At 41.2% G+C, this 22,265-nt stretch overlaps 1 protein-coding gene and 1 long non-coding RNA gene across 8 annotated transcripts in view; one reads left to right on the forward strand and one right to left on the reverse strand.

Annotated features, from left to right (window-relative positions):
* rau (RA domain-containing protein rau) overlaps window positions 1-22,265 on the forward strand; it is a 278,997-nt gene that overhangs the window by 209,373 nt on the left and 47,359 nt on the right. The window lies entirely within an intron of this gene.
* Window positions 6,290-7,431, reverse strand: LOC147755568 (uncharacterized). The gene is made up of 2 exons (XR_015329082.1): window positions 7,127-7,431; window positions 6,290-6,701 (listed from the first exon to the last, which is right to left on the reverse strand). It is a non-coding gene; the product is annotated as an uncharacterized LOC147755568 (long non-coding RNA).

Genomic DNA, 22,265 nt, shown 5'->3' on the forward strand with positions numbered 1-22,265 from the left:
GGGGGTCTGGTCTGTTGCATCGCACAGAGATGCAGTGGTGTAGACATCGCCGTGGTTCATTGGCACGACGTGGGTACCCGTCGATACCTTAAGAATATCCTACCTTTTCAACATTACTACCGCGCCCAATGCTGCGATGGGGCGCCATTACGCCCACAACAGTTACCCGCTACTGGCGTAACATCTACAACAAAAATCACTATATTAGCGTCGATTCATACCGTGACCATCTTAGAAAGATATTGTAACATCAACAGCAACAGCAGTAGAAGCTATACCAATATTGAAAAATTGATTTCCGTTCATCGTTGTTAATCCACATTAAACAAACTCCCATATAACTAGATATATTTTTACTATTTACCTTGAGTTATATATGCTATATGTATACGATGCTACGTATACATTTTTTTACATTCGGATTCGGATTTTCTCCTTTCGGAGGCGAATATGGAGCGAAATGGCGTTTACGACCGCAGAGCCTCATTTGGTTCTACTTTTTACAGTAATATAGAGCTTCCGCCAGCACTTTTCCTAGCATTTTTCTCGCTTTTCAGCCATGAATCTGAACTTGCTTTAATACGATTTGGGCTAGATATACTAACTTCTACGAGTTGACTGCTGTCACATGTGCAATAGTAGCGAATCCTGCTCCCTTAAATCAGTTACAACTTTTGCTCGCTGCCATCCCCTTATGAGTTACAGGGGTCCTCATCACGTCTTCCCTACAATTATCCTCATTCAGAATCCAACAAAATGTCAAAACTGTCGCTGTCATAGCCGTTTCATTCATGAAACATTTCCCGAACGTGAAGCAATCGAACAAAATGATACTCATTGCTTCATAGTTTTATCGTCCCTGGCCGCTTTCGAACTTCGAGCCTCTTCCCCGCCAGCCAACACGTCGTTCTTGTCACTGAACTGCCTCGTACGCGCTGCTGTATGATTACAGTTGGGATTAGTACCATTTCAACGAGCTACTACGAAACCAGATCAAACATCCTGACAACAATGGATAATTGTAACTTCCTGCAAGCGTGAATAAGTTGATTACTGTCCTGCGGTCATGCTCGTAGCAGTACCGCGGTTACCGAGGAACAGTTCCAATGGCGGCTAAAACAAACATCAAGATATTATCACCTAGGCAACTGAATACGAATGATCTTGACTTCAACGCACAGTCACAAACGACACGAAAGAGGCAAAAAGCTAAAATGTACTGAATAGGGTTTTGTACGTGACACCAGCTGAAAACTCATATTGCACAATCGTTAAGTGCCGATGAAGCACGCTGGAAGCGTTTGGGTTCGATATATCATTCACCCGTAACAGCTGAAGCTATTATCGTGGCCGTAGCTTTTTGTGTGGACGATGATCTCGTCGACGTTGTCCAGCTTAGTTTTGTTCAAATAAATCCTTAACTCGCTTGCCACACGTGGGGTTTGCTGTGTCAGCCGGTGAGTTTTTGGTTTTGGCCATAGCAAATCACGACCTTACAGGGTGGGGCATTTGTTGCCACAAGTGTCTTCATTATTAGTGTTGTTATTGTCTAGCGGATGAACGGAACCGGTAGTGATCACTGCCAAGCGCCACCTTGTGTATTGTGCTTTAAAATTAATGACTAGTTTTCGTTTTAGGTATCTTTTGCGATATGATATCTCTAGCTGGTGTATGAAGCGAATTCTACCGAAGGTTTTATATTTACAAATATTATTTTTCACACATGAGAATTCTTCGACTGGCTAAAAATGGTCACGGCGCGTAACATTTACTTTACTTACTATTTGATCTTGACCAAAATATGTGAGTAGCAGAAAATTTTTTTGATGTAATAGTCAATCTCTCAATATAATGCAATGACGCATTTTACGCATTTGGCGAGACCTGAAGCGACGACCCATGAGGTGAGCCGTTTAACAAACCGTATTGCCGAAAATACTACACAGTTTGTGTGAAAAACGTTTTACAAATAAACCAAAAAGGCACCTAAAAAAGATGTATTACCTTAGGCTATTTTTACTGTGTGAACAAGTTGAAACCTTGGAACTTGCTTCAGTATAGTATTAAAGGGTTGCCCCCGTTAGAAGATCTAACCACAGTAGGTCTCGTTAGACTTATCTGGGGTTAGTTGAACAAACCTATAAAGCGGCACGACAAGAATATGTTGTGGCCGCTATTTGCCAATGCTGAAATTTTACCAGTGATGACCGCACATTTATGTTTACTATGGTAAGCAATGGAAGAGGTAGGCATTACCGTTTTTTATTAAAGCATATAAACATATTGACTTAGCACGACCAAGCTGCGTGTCTATCGATCAGTATGATGTGTTTTTTTTATACTTAGAGGCAATTTACGTAGACGCCTATATATGTAATTGATACCGTTTGTCTTGTTCGTGAATACGCGCTCTTCGCAGGATTACGTGCAACGCATCATCGCTACCGTCTTCTTATTGGGTTCTTAGTTGAACGGCTTAGTAAACAGACCTATTATAACGGCGATTTCCCAATGTTCACGGATGTCACTGAGCTTTGGTTGATTGCGTGCGTCGTAAATGTAAGGGCAGAATCACCTGTTTTCATCGCGGGAATGAATAAGTAAATGAGCGAAAAATAGATTGAGACGCTTTGAGGCTACTCAGATTCGTGTATAAGAGGAAGGAAAAGAGCATTTAGCAGCCTGTTAGAGCTGCCATTAACGCTTGCGCCCACCGCAGTTTTTTTTTGTTACGTGTCTAAGCTAACCATAACTATAATTAATCAATGTTCGGGCGATAAGAATAGCTTGTTTTTATGTTTGCTTAATAACATAATAGTTACGACAGCTTTACATAGCTGAAAAACTCGCTAGTGTCTGCTACGCCCATAAATATTATGCCACCGCTGACGAACCCGGCTGTGTATTTACAGTCATCGACATATGTTATTACATATTTATATATTATGTATATTTTACACCGGGAACCTGTTTTAATAGTGAACCAATACCTATGCCAGACGTGATTGGTGCAAAAAGGACTATGCAGACATGTTGACATAATAGTAAAGCTAAACAAAAAGGCCACGTAAAGGATATTTGTGTGTTGATTTTGCTAACGGTTTAATTCAAGGGATGAATAGTATAACTCTTGTTTTTATCGGACCTTATGCCTGAAAGTTGTTTAAATTGCATAGTCTGCACAATCAGAACAGTTTGTTTCAAGTGTCTAGTAGGAAACCTCGAGAAACGTGTCTGGGTATACGCGTGATCCATATCTGCAATGCAGCAGATTGATGTTTCCGATGTGAATTGCTGACCTGTTTTCGTTACGTGCTAGCCATTATCTATTGAGATTTGAGCCTAAATTTTGTTCGAATTCATGCTTTACTCCTGTAGGTACGTAATTTTTCTATCTACAAAGCGGATGCGATCGAGTACTCAGTGTACTACTGCTTCTTTCTGGTCAATAGTTTTACTATCGTAGAAGACAGATCTTTCGATTTCTATTACTAGTTTGCACCTTTGTCTACGTAGTGTGCGAAATGCCGTTGTATATCTTTGAAATTAGGTGCTGTTATAACCGCATACGTGGGCGTTACGTTCGTTTGTGGGCGCCGCATACACTCATTGTTTAGTAAGAAGTTTACGGAATACCACACCAAGATTTATTCTATTATTATTACTGTTATAAAAATTGTATTACTGGTAAACAGTTCGTAGGTAGTGTGCATACGTTAAAATTATTTTCTGACCGAAAATGGACTTTTAGCGTAACATAACGGCCCGATCGTTGGTCTTGACTGCTGTAAGCGTAATTTGTCCTAAATGCTACCTGCGCAAAAGAAACATATGAAAGGCAGTATTCACAATTCGAGTCACCTATTTCCTTTCATCCAGTAGATGGTAGCTTTCGAATTCAATCAAGAGACGTTTTGCCGGCCAATGACTTGCTCGACTTTAGAGTCCGAAATCTATAGTCACGTGCCGATGCAGTTATTATATTATAAAATAATACCAACATGCCGAAATTATACGATAAAATAGTACCATCATGCTGAGCTAAAAAAACCGGCCGACGCTTTTTTCGGGTACTAGTTAATCTTCGTTGATGATAAATGCTGTGGAAAAGGCAGAGGTAACTTTGCACGCTTGCAGGTTCTTTTATTGTTTAGGGTATCTTAGAATTTATTGATTTGTTCCCCGAAATCGAAGTTCTTCGCCGAGCCCGGAATCTTGCTAGAAAAATCCAGGATCATGGTGTGGTTTACTTTGTTTTTGCATGAAGCTTCATTAATGCTTCTAAGTAGATTGTCGAAACGACTAAGGTCAACTACGCACGCCTTCTCTAGCCCTTGGAAACGGCTGTTACATCTGTATATTGGTTTCGTTTGGTACTTCGTGTACCTGGGTTGATCGCTGGGCTCTCACACAGCGATCAGCTCCGGAAAAACAGTAACCGCTTATGAGTCGTGATATCCCCGCGACGCCACCATCGAACTTTTGTAAAGCTTAGCAACCACCGGGAGCCAACTTCGGGATACAATGATTGTTGGACTATAATTTAGCTTTTCATTCAGTCAATTGTAGAAAATTCATTCAGCTCAGTACATTGAGGTTTGTGTACGGCAGGACTGCAGCAAGACGATGCTTCCCATGTAAAAGTATATATTTTTATCTATTATGTGTTCACGTGTATAGATCAATGTTTAACATCAAACGATATCAAGGTTTACATATGTCAGTTAAAAAAAAAAGTTCGCAGCAACAGCACAAAATACTCTAATTGAAAGGTTATCTATTGGTACCGCTCATGAATACGCTTACTTTAGCATGGTCTTAGCCTGAATAGACACTTTACGGTCTTTTTTTTTTTATTAAATTTAAATTGAGACGCCAGCTCATCTTGTTAACAAATTTTGTCTATTTTAACTAAAAAAAAAAATCCAGGTTCAAACAAACAAAAGTACCGCCATAATTTTCACAAGCGTATAATTATTTTAATATAAATTCATATTTACGATATATCACAAATCGTGTAATTCTATTAGCCAGCGTAAAGTGATAATCTTTCCTAATGTTGTTATGTAAAATATAACAATGTAACAACATAAAACCTACAAAGGTCATGCATATTCATTATGTTCTGCGTGGATTCGTTCGGACGTTTGTTATTAAATATATATAAATACTATAAATCGAAGTTATTTATAAAAGATGTATTCTAGGATCTTTTTCATATCGCCGAATGTTTGGGCTCAGAAAACAAGTAGCCAAAAAACATTTTCTATGATATTACAATTTGCATTTTTCTATTAAATGCTCGGAAAGCGGCTAGGTCCACCATAGTGGGTCCCGCGTATGCTTAGATCAGTTTCAGATCTGATCGACATTATTTTTCTGAAATATCTATGTATGGTTGATACGTACAGGCAATCGCTGACTTCACTTTTATCGTCAGCATTCCCGTGGTGAATACGGCCCAACGTTCAAATCAGTCTGAACAAACATCGAGACGTTTGTCCGATCGCTTTGTAAGTGTTGATAAATTTATCGACGCTTGAATCAGACAAACGTCCAGACAAATGCTCTGCATATTTCGTCGCATTTTTCTGCGGCCACGACTACCGCGGCTTTGCTGTAAAGTGGCCCGATTTATTTTTCCCTTTCTGGGTATTCTATCACGATTTAAACGAATCGCTCATTCGCGCTGACTTTGGGGACCTTCTAGATTGCCTACCTGTATACGTACATTCGATACACCCAAGGCAGCGATCATTGGAACATACAGTTATCAGTATCTGACAGGTCCATATGGTCACAGCGGAACTGGCGTTTACCCACAATACACGTCCGTGTATACATTACCAACATATCGTTTTGTATAACTTGGTCAATTTAGTTGTTTCTTTGCTGCTTTCCGGACAAGTCGAAATGGGTATTTTACAGCTCGTGCTAGGGCTACAGCAGCAGCAGCAGCAGCAGCGATTGGCGTATGTTGACAGTTCGTTAGACGCTTTTCTAAAAATAATTTTTTGCCGAATTTCGGTTGCTGACGAGGTTTGCAACCAGACCTATACGGAACGATAAGTAATTACTCAAGTAACTACATTTTTCGACAATGAATAGTGGACGTTTCCGTAATAGTTACGTTTACAGTATCTATAGGGCGCTGTGTGAAAATCGACCGAGGCAGTACGCCCACAATAAGCTGGCTCACCGCAACCACTTAACATGATGTAGCAATAAATATTTTTAGTTGCAATTTTAATATTGCCGCTAAGTGTTGCTTTAGACGGCCGGCTTCCAGCACAAGACGAAGTATATCCACGCCGGACTGGAGCTTAAAATATAACGTATGCCTAAGTCTAGAGGGTTAACACGTTCAAATTGCACTACCAGGAAGAAAAAACATGGTGTAGCGGTAAACATCAACAGGCCCGACTTGTTTTATAGTTTTCTTGTCGTCTGCTAAACGAGCTCGGCTCCAGCCAGCACCAACAATCGCGACTACCTGATAATCGTCGCCTAAGCACCATGAAATTAGATCATTGCACCTCAGACATACATCAAACTCGTCGTCGTCTAGCCCGTTCCATTCACACGTTTGCTTCGGGCACGCTCCATGAAACCGGCGGTACAAACCCTGTTTCTGGCCTAGCTCGCTGTGTGCGAGCTTCTTCTTTGACGTCTGATACTCGATGACGCACGATCCGCGCGGGCTGCAAAAGAAATGAATCCCATTGACGAGTTGCGGGAAGATAGCTACAGCTACGAATGTTGCTGACTGCGATATCGATTTCTATCCACCGACACGACAGTGAGATCAGATAGACTATTAGGCAGGCGGACTAGCGGGTCAAAAGCAGTAGCGGTCACCGGTGCGGGTGATCGTTGTATCTGCCATCAAAGACATACACAGGCCAGAGGGAAACGGATCAGGAAGGCTGGTGCCGGGGGTTTCGCCTTCTGATGGCTTAAACGAGTTTTAACAGAAAAGTTTTTGAACTGCCGAAAGCTCTTGAACCGTCGCGAATTAAGGGAAGCATATTCTTCTCTACAGCTGTTTACTACATGGAACACCTTCTATTGTTGACCGTGGGATGGTCAGAGCAACCGCATAATACGATTAGTAACCGAAACTTACCACTCGATGTTCGCCGACACGATGTTGGCATAAACCCGTTGTTTCTAGATGCTGGCCCATGTGTTGCTGGCATCTCAAATCATCGTCGGTCTAGCAGAACCCGACTACAGTAATGGCTCTATTGGCGAACCAACAGCCGCTATCAACAACGATTCGTTCGACGATCCTGTGTTAAAACGCCCCATGTCATGATGATCAAATTTCGTCATGTCGCGGCTACGGTTGCTCCTTTTATCCGATTCTACGATTGAGAGAATATTGCTAATGGCAATGGAAGAAAGGGAATCGAGCCATCACTAACTAAGCTTCAGATACCGTTTTTGCGGCTACTACTTCAGAAGGAATTTTTTGAGCATGGAACATAAAAGGTGCGAGAGGGTGCAGATACGAGGCTTGCAACAGCTACTTTAGGTACATTCATTCACAAGCATCACAATAGTGCCTCATAACAGGAGGACATTATCACTAAACGAAGTTGGAGAGATGCTATAGTTAAATTTTAGCAATTTTTTTAATGACACCCATATGCTCAAAAGACCTCGTTGAAGATCACCTTTGCCGAACACAAAGTCTACTACTATTGTCATAACGTCAATATGTATTTCAAAAACATTGACGACCGACGAACGGTTGGTGCGAGTCGCTGAGGTCACAGTTTTCTGTGCGTCGCTAGTGGATTCTGGAGTCCTTGTATTACAATTAACATGTAAATATATATGTATTAGATACAGAAATGCGAGACGACTTATCTATTTGGATAAAAGTCGAAAATCTTTAACCTAATATGCTTGTTCGAGAAACTGATCGTGACGATTCATCCGCAAATCCGTGTATTCTCCAACTATCGTACAGCTAACTATGCGCTTTCGCGTTACTTGTCTATACGCTTTATTTGTCAGGCGACCGATAACAATATATATAGCTACAAAACGATACGTCACACGCAAAAAACGCAACGTCATCGACAAATAGCGGCCGCAGCCGTAACGACACCAGAACAGCGGAAATAGTTTACTTAGCGCCCTTGCGCGCGTCTCCGTTCCTCGTCATCGGCTTAGTTTACTCTATTGTTTTTGCCACTATTCTGTCGATAAGCGACACGAGCAGTTCGTAATTGTAATGTGTGCCAGAAGAGCACGCGCCAATAGCATAAACGAACTCATATACATTATCTCTATGGAAGGGCACTTCATACAGTCGGGCCATTGTAATACGGTCATCAACACACTATCAGAGGCCTACGAGTAGAGGCGTCTAATCACAGTGACCTGAACTACTGGTTTTTCGAACTGCTGTTTTTGCATATTGATGACCACAAGCAGAAAAATTCGCTTCTGAAAGGTCACACAGTATTCTGTTGGCCCCTCTACTGTAATAGAAACGCAGCGAATCAATTTCTCGCTCGAGCCATCGATATTCTCTCACTAGGAGATGACTACATAAATATCACCAGCATCCGGATCACGTAAAACGCTCTCGTGCAGTGGATATCTTGCGCGAGTCAGCTACAATAGACTTGGCAACGACCAATATCAGCCGCCGTTGGATTTTTTCCTCGTTCTCTATCTCTTCCTGTCATGTAAATATTTCGGCAAAAGCGGCTACCTCTACGTAGAGAACGTTCTCAATTCGTCATTACCCACAGCACTGCCCCGCTCCTATTCGAGGAGACATTAGAGTCATTTTCAAAACCATTTCAGTATGGTTCCCGTTATGTTACTGTCTTTTTGCTGGCTTTCAGTGGCAGATTTTTATTGTTGCCGTTTCCCCGGGCTATGTTCTCTTCCCAGTAAGCGCTGAAGTAAATTTTTTGACGAAACGGTACCTCTCAAAACGTAAGTGGCAAGTGCCTCCCGCATCACTGACTCCATTCAATGTACATGTACATATACGTCTGCACGCATTTGTATGGAACACTCTTTTGTATTTATTGGCGTGTGTGTGTGAGTCGAATTTTCATTTTTATTATTAGGAGGTAAGCCAAAGCACACAATCCCCACTGCGTTTTGCGTGTGTCTACTAACCCTGCACGTTAGTAAGCGTCATGTATACGTGTGTGGCCATATCGATTGGCCACTTCATGACTTCAGCCTAGAGGCACCGGTGTATAGCACAGAGCAGATTTTTGTGTTTACAATCGTGTGTCTTGTTTTACGCTCGCGATCAGCTTATTCAATGATAGCTACCGTTGAAAATGAGGTTTACGAGAGATCTTCGTGCTGAAGCTACTATTCCGCCACTTGGCTAGGAACGGGAAGTAACAGTAGCAGTATGAATTGTCATCGTTGGAACGATAACATGCGGCGAGGAGGTGATGCTACTTCGGGGAGGTCTTTTGATTACGAATACAATTCTCTTCTACCTTTTGGGCCTTTTCTCAAGCCTCTTTTCATAACACACATACTGCCAGCTACGACATTTCAAGTGTTTACTTCAAATGCCGGAGTCTACAGTAGGCCAATCAGCGAGATTATAGAACTGCAATAGTTTCAAAAACAATGATTCTTTCGGGGCCGTTTTCGATGTATCGTTTAGCCACCTCATGGCCTTAACATCTCAAATGCCTTCTTCACAGCCATAATTTAACATCGATTAGGACGCTGAATGTCAGTCTTAAAGTTCCTCTTTTGTTGCCCATATTTGCATAACATTATTACGCCTTTATGTTCGTTGCAATGCTTTGAAACGAAAATAGATGACAGTTTAGACATCGTAAAAAATCAAATGCATCGGTTCACGTGCGTACGTGCGTATCGCAAATGGTTTTCCCCACGATCTTTCCTAGTGTGATATCTATTTATTGTAAACGCCTGATACTGCATGCAACAGTCATTGTTGAAATACATATATGCGAGCAGTTCCACTGTGCCATAGTTACGCTTCATCATGTTGAGACCGCTACACGAGCCTCCCGATGCAACTTATTCAGTTTAGTAAAAAGTTATCAATGTTCTCCTTCATTAGTGTCCTCGAAGAATAGAAAATAGATGATGGATAGACGATCGTTTTTCGAATCCAACGTTCCACCTCAAAGCACCTTTTGCTAAATCGACTTTACTACACAATCTGATAACACTACTCGAATTTCTGTCGATATAAAAATTGGTCTTGTGCTAAGTTTTCACTCGTTTACTTAACTTTGTTTTCATATCTTTACATTTTAGGATAATTCTATGTGGTCTCCGATCATTCCAGATTCAATGTGATTGTTCGACGCACTTCTTCTGGAGTGAAACTCAACCAGTTTTTACTTTCAAATTGTATACAAAACAGCATCTAAATTTCGTCTGCTAGCGGCACGTAATTCCTCCGAAAGTCCGCCGAAACTACCACCCGCAACAGCTCTCTATATCTCATGAATTCATTTGAGTCCATGAGTACAACTCGAATTCAACCTGAACCTGTTGGCCAGTCATGCTGCGTTGCTATCTAACTATGGATATTGTTTTTATTGTGCACAGTGTTTGTCGTTGTTTTTAGTAAGCTAAAGAACAGGCTCATCATTCTTCATCTGCCTATATGAACACTCATACGTTATTGAAATAAGCACGTTTGTCGTTTTATTCTGTGTATGCTCAATGTTACACCAAGCTCGCGTGACTTCTCCGTCAGACGTGCGGGATCATCTTCGAATCGTTTCTGTTCTTACTCGTTTGTTTCCGTTCTGCTTTTCTGCTATTGTGCTATCGTGCTGTTGTTGTTGTTGTTTGTATCGTTAGAACATTGAGGTTTAGGTGTACCAAGGTGCTCTCACCGGTCGCGTTGTTCTCCACGCGGAAAGATCCCTATTCGGTCATCGAGAGGTGGTAGTTACTCCTAATATATATATATATATATATATATATGTGTGTGCATAGATGAATACCGATTGACATGTATACGAGTTGCGGAATGGCTCTAGCTCCAAGTGCATTTTAACGCCGTTGGACACTTCATAGAACTTTCGTAGAAATAGCACTATATCGTCTCAGGAATATAGTTGGAGCAAGAAGCCCGCCGAGATATCCCGCTGTGGAGCTCTTCGCATATCGTTGGTTACGAGGGATTGATAGACATACGAATTCGAACAGACGTTCGAGTGAACAAAGTTCAGTGGATTTATGTACGCAAAAACCAATATGTCGTTGGTGGCACATTTAAATCTATGCAGTTACGGAAATATATAATGTAAAACAATATCGGCATCTAACAACGACAAACACGTCTGCCTTCCTGGATGTAAATCTAGGATGCAGCTTTATTGCATTAGAAACAAATGATCTGGCTGAACAAATAAAGTGAAACAAATCTACCGTCTTGTACATTGGCTTAGTAGGTGATAATATATTGGGCCGGATGGAAGTATATGTAGTATATTGGCTAAGTTGGACACTGTTAGGTACAAGTTATACCTATTGATCCCTGGTAAAGTCAGACATTACCCTTTGGCTAGTTACAGATTAGGCTAGACGTATCATTAATTAATCCCAGTTAGAATCAGCAAAGGTGGCCCATCGGTCGAACTCGTTTGGCCAGTAACACATACTTCCTTGGGTTTTCCAGGAAATTTTTTTAACTGGTTTGTGCGATTCGAAAAAGAAAAAAAAAAAAAATAGGTATATGCTCTTGAAAAATCATTCTAGCGAGTAAAAATAAATTAGTTCTTGGAAAATGCAGGTGGTTCTTGCCGTAATAGGTAATGAATGAAATCTTCATAAAACCAATCATCGAAATACTGTCAATATTGATAATATTGTCGTACGAAATGACTTTGGACAGCATCCACTTGAGTCGAGTGGTTTAGTCTATCTGGCACAAAATTTGTATGCCATTTTAGATCATCATACCGGATAACCTTTCCGGTGATTTGTCAGTTGCATGTTCAAGATATGTATGCACTAGATTAAAGAATGTATTCTTAGAAGATTTATGTCCTTTTGTCTTCGTTGTCCTCCAGTGAATGTTAAAACGTATAGGAGACTTGTATCTATTGCTACCGCTGCTGATAAGCAGAGTTGCATAAGCGTGTAACGTATGACTCTCACACAGCAACAGGCTGCAGAGTCAAAATAAATGATTTTTCTAGCATGGACTTGTTCTTCATTTACTAAATCCTCCACCAGTGCGACAACTTTAGATTTTATTGGAAAGCATATGTAAGTAAAGACAGCAGGTTACCCCCGACCGGCTAGCGGGTATCAGTTTTAAACTACGCCAGGCTTTTCGATAAACTGCGTTCTTGTAGTTACGCTGCTCGCCCCAAAGTTTGGGGCTCTAGTCGCTGGCGACTCAGCACTGCCGAGTCAGCAGTGACTGACCTGACTCCGTCAGCTAATGTAGTACAGTAGCTAGCCCTTCGATCTTCCTGTCCGCGGTCCTGGTTTCTTATGGCTGTTTACTTCGCTTTTTCCTTTATGAGGCACTTAAATTGGTTCGACCCAGCATGTCCTTGTAGAAGAGTCACTTACACAAAAAGCTTCAGCACACTAGTGATCGCCACTTGCTCATGTACGAATATGTATCAGTAGTCAAGCGACGATAGAACGGTCAGGAGGTTTAATAAGGCAAACGCGTTCTGACGCTAGTGATGGTAATGGTGATGATGGTCACCGTTATGCGAACGGTGATCGTAACGATGCTGTAGATAGGCTGTGCTGCTTATCCATCGATGAATCTGGATGAGACCGTTGGCACAGTGTTTTCTAGTTGTTGGCTTGTTTGCGTGCGGCCATCAACAATTTTAAAAAAAATCGAATCAGATATAGAAACAGAAGCTGACAGAAAGTCACGGAACGATTACAGACGAAGATCGAAGGGCAGGCTTTTTCAGGATTCATCAGCGTGCTCAGTAGTATGTTAGCTGTCTTGGCGTAATCGGTTCTCACTGCCGAGCGCTTGAGCATTGCGTCATGGGACTATGCTCGGGGAAAGATCGGATCGGCGGGAAGAAAACGTGAAATAGTCTCTAGAGTCATTTACAGGTAGAGGCATTTGTATATTATGACATGAGTTGTCAGTAGTCCGCGGAAAAGAAGCTATGACAAAACGCGTTGGAAGATGCGTGCAGTCCAATGTATGTCATATCTATTGAACAGGTCTCTAGAAAGACGACCGATTCCACCGGTTTCATTGGAGGAACTTTATGCGGTGTTTTGCTTTTTACTTACCGTCACTTTATCGCGACGCAGCCATAATGCAATCTTGATATTATTCACGGTTTTCGATTTAGAATAAACTCTACTCAACTCAAAAATTCAATGTAAGGACATTATGATGTTTGTCTCTTCAAAAGCAACAATAAGTCGTGTTCGTGTCTTTTATCCGTTTGGAAATAATTTGATATAAAGTTTACCAAATTACTTTACACGCACTCATACAGTTGCAGGCTTCCCTAGAAAGTTCAGTAGAGGCCTACCTACAGTTTGCTTTGCATGGGACTGAGTGGGACCGACAAGGCTTAAACATTGTGGTGGAAAAGAAAATAAACAGGACGATATGAATCGTCCACTTTGGGTGATTTGGCTGCAAGAGCGATAAAACCCATACGATGACTATATGTTGCAACGAAGCCTTTTTACCCCAGTTTCCCCAGACCGCTCCCGGTTCTGCGTTAATTTTACGCTTGTCTTTTTTTTTTTGCCACCGATTTATTTGTACACGTCCGGTGCCCAAGCAATGCACCCTAGCTTGTTCCCGTTGGAACTGAATGGCCGAAATGATCAGTACTTAGCACTGTATAGCGACAATAATGCCTGCCCTCTGTCCTCGTGATATACCGACTCCAGGTATCGTAATACGTATAACAATTGCGTAATAGTTACTATAAAAAAAGTGGCGATGCATGCAGTACAATACAATGAGCTTTATTATGTAACTGGATAACTGCGGCCAATTGTTTGACCGTCGTTCTTAGTAATTCAATGATTAACCTATGTCACAATGCGTATACCACAATCCCTGTGAGATTTTGTTATAAATAATTCTAACATCACTGAGATAAGTGTGCTCTAAGTGGTACGAAGAGAGACAAACGAAAGAGATCGTCGAATATGCACGACTGTGAAAATATTCAGCGCAAAAGTTATATAATTTAAATTGTCAAAGACGAAATAAAATCATTGGGCATTAGCAACGAAATAAGCACGCAGACCAAGTTAGGTAACGCCTGCGTACCCCTGAACCAGATTCTAAGTTTTGTAAATTAATGAGTAATGCATCATGGTAGCAGTAGATTTTTGTTTGAATCATGCGCCGGCGTACAATAGAAAATAAGCGAACCTGAGACAGCGAAACATCGAAATAGCCTTCCAGCTTCTTAACAATAGGTTTTGACAAACAAGATACTCGACAACTATTTACAAACTCTCTAAGCGTGCACAGCTCGTACATTTAACATTGTTTTGTGTTTTTATCGAAACAACATAAAGGATCATTGCGCCTATTACTCATTGGTCATTGAAGAGATTCTCGTTTTTAGTCGCGTTTGAGATTCAATCGTGTGTATGGTTAGTGTATATGCGCCGTTATTATCCAGTAGTACGTACATGCCAACAGCTGCATGTTTGTTTGTATTACAAATGTATTCATTGTAGCGACCTATGAAGAGAACGCAAGCTTTTTTTTTTCTTATTATGCTGAAGAAACTTTTGTTGAGAATTCCCGCAAACGTAACTGATTCTCCCCACGTGAACTAGCCAAAAGTGCGTTGTGAGTAGTGGGTAGTCAAATAGTGGTGCCTACTTCATTCACAGGCTAGGGGGTGTATCGGGGGTGGACTTCAAATTGCGCGTTCCCCTGACCACGGAAAGTGTTCGATCACGTCGTTTAACAGCAAAGTGACCTTCGGACAAAAAATGACAGTTACGTCTTTATTATCACTATTTTGGCACCATAGTTGAAATGAGCTAGGGCCAACCAAAAAGGAATCGTTGAGCTGCTTGATCATCGCAGAACGAGGATATATCCTGTAGAAATGAAATTAGCCCCTTCATCATTAGAGTGGCTCTATTGTAGAATGCAGATGCAACAACTGCACGAATCACGGCGATAAGCCGTTGCTTCACTTCGCATCACCCAGCTGTTTGCTCTTTACCCCAATCAGCACTGTCGCCATGCCACAGGCAGCACTCGTTGAAGCCTTATCTCCTCCATATATATATATATATATATATATATATATATATATATTTTGTCATATATTGTTGATATGGTTATGCTTTAGCTTCTACATTTTTATGTGTCTTCAAGCTGTGTGCCCGGCTGTACGTGCATGTTCGTGTGGATGTAGTCTATTTGTCGACTCTGATCCTCTCCCTGTCTATCATTTTTTGTTCTCACGGGTGTGCCTGGTCGATGCCATTGTGGCAAAACTGCCAAGCGATGTATATTATAGTTGCACTTTCACGTCTGTATGGAATCGTCATCGTTTTGGTTAATTTTGCTAAAGCTCTTGCTGGAGCAGCCCCTATTAATCTGACATAGGACAGCGACGGCGATGGACCTAACTGTTTAGTGCCGTTAGCAAATCATTTTGCGATTTGTCGGGAGCGATTGTAGCAGCGGGACATTTGCTGATCTTTGGTGGAGCAGTTTTTGCTTAAGTTTCCATCTATCACATCCTTTAGATTCGGTTCCATAAAAAAAAATTAAAAAAAGAATTCTAATCATGCTTATGTATTTAAAAGCTAGAAAATGAGAGTGGTAGAAAAATTATATTTTTTGATTGCTCTCACCTCGGCTGTATGTCGTTGTAACTATTTCGAAGCTTAAGACGTCTGCCAATGAGTACTTCGAATGTGAAACTACGACCGCGTCACATTATATCAGAACTACATGGAACGGTAACGGATTACGAGCTCTGCTATGCCACAAATTATTATATTTGAATGATCTCGTTTTATGTATCTAATTTGTTTGCGCGATCCATAGAACTCATAATATTCCATTCAAACAAAGCAATCTTTGCGGCCATTGTCTTGTAGATAAAGAAAAATAAAAAGCTTCTTTTACAAACTTTCATCCACTACAATGAAAGTAACCCCAATCATAGCGTTGTCGACCCATTCAGACAAAGTATAGGCACGAAACAGCTACGTGAGCTAAGGTCGGTCGGGGGGCAGCTGTGAAATAGAGAAAGCTATCTTAGCGGGATGCAAACCACCTTAGAAGACAAGATGTATACCGACCGAAATAGACACCAACGGGTGTATATGCTAAACTAGGGGACAAGGAGACTCAAGAAACGATGGTGAAAAGACTGTCTAAGACAGACAAAGAAAAAATCTGTTGTTACTGCCGGTGTATTCCGAAGATGTTAGCTTAGCCTGTTGAGCTCATTTTTCATGGATTCGGATGGGATTTGCTGATTACACGCACTTCTAACGCCTGCGCTTTTGGTTCGCTTCTCTACTATAAACATCGTAGTGAGTAAAAAGATCAGGCGGGTCCTCGACGTGGACTCCGTTCTCTCGCTAGTGCTCAAACTCAGCAGGTCAGTGAAAGAATTATGGTGCTTCTTCCGAATTTCTCAAAGGATCGTAGGAAGAAAGCCGGTCCTCGAAATGTAGGCGTCAACCAATGTAGGTTTCTACCAACACAATTAGTCTCCCTGGAGATTCGTGTCCTTATTGGCACACCTAAAGCTCATAGATGGCATATAAACATCAAGGCTTGACATGGTTAGCTATTATGGTTCAAATGGATGGAAATTAGCCCCCACGACGCGATTTGGCGACCAATGACTTCTTTGTCGTCTCTGGATCTGCTTCTTAAAGAGCGGGCTGGTAATTACTGATTAATGTTGTCAGTGCATACAAACGCACAGTTCGGCGTATCTAGCTCAACGAACCGCGTCTATACACAGAAAAACCGTCTTAATTCTATATTAGCGAACGATCCTCAATGTAATTTATTACTATTTCTGGTCATCTTAACTAATTACTTCGCTTGTGTTAATATGCTTAGAGTAAGTAATTACTTCCTATAAGCAAACAGATGTATATAATGTGGAAATGGGGTTCGGTTCTACCAAAATACACGTGGATATAGAAATAGAGTATGCCCGTGTTCCATATATCTGAATGAATATTTGCTGAAGGAAACATTACTGCTACGCCCTTTCTAATTTTTCTAATCTTTTTTGTTTCGAGGCTCATGTCCAGTATAACTGTTAGGCTTGCATCGGACAGCAATCTGTCGTATTCCAGTTTACTTGAAGGATTCCGCAAGCTGTCTTCAATCATTTTGAATTCCATATCCTCCCGGAAATGAAATTCACTTTACTGCTAGTATGTCCCTCACTAGTGACCAGTTGCTCCCTTTTCTTTGTTTCTGAGTGAGTTTCCATTTCTAAAGCTAAACAATAAGGTAAAACAGTATCTACGGTACTGTTTTACCTTATTGTTTCACATATTCATGATTAAGATCACAGAGTTTCGAAGTAAGCATCGAATTTCCGCGGTACTAACTGGACGTCTGATCCCACAAGCCTTTCCGTTATCTACTCGCTGTTTACTCAGAAATTTAAAATTTATCTTTTCTATCTATCTGTGCCGGACCTACTGCCTCTCGGATTTAAGAAGTACTGAAGACGATGGAAGATCAAGGACAGACGTAACGGTCTTAATCTAAATACCGTTTATTGCCAGCACTGACAAGTCAGATTTGCCATTCATTTCAAGATTCAAACATCAACGATCGCAGCAGGAGCTACGGCTGTCATCGACCGATCACCAATGCTCACAGCGATTCCTCAGAAAGTATGATAACACGAAGACGAAGGCAAACGGAAACTCGAAAGGGACAGAGGGAAATATGGTCCTTACGGTCGGGGACAATCACCGAGGTGGCAATCAGATGCAATGCTAAATACTGGAACAGGTCCAGCTCTCCCTTTTGCATAACGATCATTGAGATGAGCGGGCGATTCAATAACAGGAACTACAGCTGGCTCCATACGATCGTTGGTCGCTTGCGCGCATAGTATAGCTCTTCGTATTTAATTGCGAAATGGGATATAACGTGGCAATGCTAATTATGATTTGATAATGGAAGTGGTACGATGATTGAAAAGAAAAGTCAAGCAATCAACGCTAAAATAATGGCCAAAGAATCACAGTCACTAGCCTAATAGCGATTATGTGGCGACGAAAGGGTGGCGCCATATATATATATATATATATATATATATATATATATATAGCAAATGCATTGAAGCTGTACGTTGCACCTGGAGTGAAACGTCAACCAGGTTTACTGAGATGAGAAACAGACATACAGAGCGACACCTAGACAGCGCGGTTGATTTTGAACTTATCTTTGACATTCTTTTTTTTTTTTTCATTATTCGCTGTGCCATTTCAGGTAAGTGTCTTCTTTTTGGTTCTTTCGGTGATGCTTTCTTCTTGAACGAACGGCAACCAACAAAAAAAAGCCGACGCCTGAACGAATGGACGAAAAAAGGGAAACCCCACATTCTCTATTCTTCCCTAGGCTTTCGACAATTGCAACAACTGTTGCTATTGCATTGATGGGTATGACAATTATCGGTGAGCTACGGTAACGTTTTTGCGCGCTGACTTTGTCGACTCGGTGCAGTGTGTGCCGGGTATTGATGCTGCTGTGCAGCTGACGTCGCCGTCAGCTGAGATTATTGTAGGTAAGCTCATAGCATCGACGATGGTGTCGTCAATGGATAAACCATGGTATAACGGTGCGCTGTTCTATGATTACTGTCCACGCGTTCCGGCACCCCGTGGTCCATTACTATGACTATTTGTAAGATTGAGACGACGACAAAAACGGGCAAAATCATGCACTGCAAGGGTAAAAATATGTACTATCGTACGGCCAAACGGCTGACACGGGCAAACAGTAGCGACCTTCGGAACACAGGGGCGATAATGTATGACGTGGTACCTGCGGCATTTTACAGAGGAGATCCTATTCATTGTTGTGAGCCGACTTCCTGAAACACGCAGATCGGTGTCTTGTAGTACCCTAACTGTACGTACGTGCCATTCATTACCGTTACTCGCTGGCCAGACTACGTTGTACAAGCGAACTGATTGACTTCGTGTGTAGATATCTAAAATGTAAAGCTTTTGAGAGCCAAATAAAACAGTTTAGACTGCTGCCTCTAGCCGAGCCTCCCGGGAGCCAGGCCTTAGCTACGCGTAAGTGCTTAAGTATGAGAGATTGCAAGCAGAGTTGTTCCCCGTTTTAAAACTGTATTGGAAAGTAATTGATCCCTGAGAGGGGAGGCAATCTACACTGAAGAGATTTTTTCTATCTGAAAAGGTTATGGGCGAAACGTATTTACCTAAACGCTCCTGTTCTACTTTTAACCATGTAGTCATCGGCCTTGTTGCCCTCATTTTTTTCCAAAAGCCACCTCTAAATAATAGAAAAGTACTAAGTGCAGTAAATTCTGGATGCTCTAAGCTGATATTAACAAAGCTTTCTTTTATCTGTTTTTATCTTTTATGTAAGCTCTGTTATCGCCAACATATCTACGATACAGTATTGGTATATACTATTGGCTAGTCGAAAAATTATTGGCCGTTTTTCTAGCTAGATGGGTTTTAAGTATCGTATATACGTCGTTAGTTTTATTTGGAAGCTGCTGAGCTTTGGCAGTAATAGATGTGCTAACTTAGTTGGAATGCCTTTATTTAAACTTAAGATAGAACCCCTTGGGGATACATGAAATTTCTGCAAAATTTCACTAGATTTCACAGCTTTATTGCGATAAAGTCACAAATGATACTCAAGCCCCATAAAAAATCACTGCTGTTTGCAATGGTCAGAGTACGTTATCGGAAGAAATGACTTAGACGTAGTTCAGTCGTTTTTGTTGGGGAAATTTCGACGTGGAAGATGCTGCTCGATCGACCAATTACGAAAGAAAGAAGTTGATGAAACTTGCGAAAGTTCAGCCAGACCAACATGTCAGCAGCCATGACATTGCCAAGGGACTGAACATCAACCACTACACAGTTTTACACCATTTAAAGAAAACCTGCCCCAAAAAAAGACTTCAATGTTTAGGTGCCAAAAAAAAATTACCCGATCGTATTTTCATCCACGCAACTATACAGAAAAGCTACGAAATCAGGCCATTTCTACTTTCATCAGGTGATGAAGAGTGGATCACATATGATAATAATGCAGCTTACAATCTGTATTCGAGTGACGCCTTGTACTTCGGTAGGAAGGAATCGTGTAGTGTGCATTGCTGCAGCCCGACAAACCGATTCATTTCGACCTCTACCGTGAACAACTAATAGGAATATAACAGGTGATTGAACAAAAATCGACCCGAAGTAGAAAAGGCGTCGTCTTCCAGCACGACGAAGTCATATCGTATACATACAAAGCTATGCGACAAAAATTGATAAAACTTCGATTTGGAATTTTAATGCACCCGTCGTATAGTCCGGACCTTCATTTGTTTCTTGCCATCATGCCATCATCCTTTTCGATCCCTATGGAATCCTCTTGTTGCTGTTGATTCAATAAAAGATAATAATTTTCTGCCCACAAGCCACTAAAGTTGTACAACAATAGGCTTATGATGCTTCCAAAAGAATGGGGGCAGGCTATCGTTCAAGACGACGCATATTTAGTTTAATGTTATTATTTTAGGACACAAAAAGTATCTATTTCAATTTTGGCTTAAAAACAATCGGTACATTTTTGAAAGTATTTGTGTTTTAGTACGCTTGCAGGTTATTATTGTCTTGCGTCAGAAATGTTGCCACTGGCCTTCTTCTCATAGATTCCTTATGTACACTGGTCCTTTCTAAAACGAAACATCGACAGCCGTTCGTTTTTAGCGTCGAAAGTAAGAACAGCTGTTTTCCAATACTTTTGTTCCCGTGGAAAACCTTCCATGAAAAATCTAAACCAACGAACTTGGCGATCTACGCCACTGCATATCATTATACTATTTTGCTTGCTTGATTTTCGAAGCTTTTTATAGAGGCTGTTTTTGAGATGAGATTATATATCATCTATGCTATGAATTATAAAGGATGCGGTGGTTTGTACCTTTTCTGTTGTTGAGGCTTTGTATATTTAGAATTGTAACCATATCTATTTTCATTCGAGCGCAACTTAAAACAAACGGGATCCATGTTGTCCTAACTTGTCCCAAACGCTCAGCAAATATCACACCGATCACCCCCACACCTTTGACTCCTTTTTTTTTCGCCTTCTTTTATATGATTTGAGCTTGCCGTCCCCTATAGGTATGATTTTATTTACTGCTACAATGCTGTTACTGTCACCGCTGTATTATGCTGATTATACGTTAGCGTATCGGCAGCCGCACTGGCCACGTATTATCTGCTCTATCGCGGCTGTAGCTGGCGCGACGAACCGGAACCGGTCGATCGAGCGCATCTCTATGGATCGATCGAAGGTACTTTATGTTATCGGCATCAATATCAGTGGCGAGCATCTTGTTGCCATAATAATTATTATGACTGTCATAAGATGTTGACAATGGCCAGGGGCAAATGTTCAATGGGAGTATTTTGCGCGGACAAGGTCGCATGTATGGATCCGGTCCAACCAGCGACTGTAGGTCTATTGCATAGCGCAAGAAAAGTAATGAGGCGTTAGCATATTCTTCGACTCTATTCGATGGTTATCCAATCGCTGCTACCACATTAGGCTTAAGACTGTACATACGATTATAAGTACATAATATATATACATATAATAAGGCAGTACATTAGTATTATAAGTACTTTTTTCTGTTACATTACATGATGAGGCATTACGTTTTATGGAACGCACTTCCATTAGAAAACCATCAAAGTCCGCTTTTCCATGATTAGCGTCACTAACATTGGCATCGGCAACAGCCGCCGAAAGCGCCACTTCTTTTTTTCGTCCCAGAGGATTTTCGTCTTCATTGAGTAGGATAAGAAGAATGTTCAAACATCGATGCTGATTTCCCGCTCCTCGACTGAAAAATCGACGAACGCTAAAACTAAACGAAGACATATAATTTCCTTTTCTAACTGATCAATAACTCGGCCCCTGCCTAACCTGCAGGACAGGCAGGCAAAATGAGTACCGCTTTCAATAGAGCTGCTGTCAGTGGATCGTACCTGATGACCCTTGAAGGAGTACAGAAGCAGGGACAGGCTTT

This window comes from Varroa destructor, unplaced genomic scaffold, assembly GCF_002443255.2.
Source record: "Varroa destructor unplaced genomic scaffold, Vdes_3.0 BEIS01000005.1, whole genome shotgun sequence".
Lineage (NCBI taxonomy): Eukaryota > Metazoa > Arthropoda > Arachnida > Mesostigmata > Varroidae > Varroa > Varroa destructor.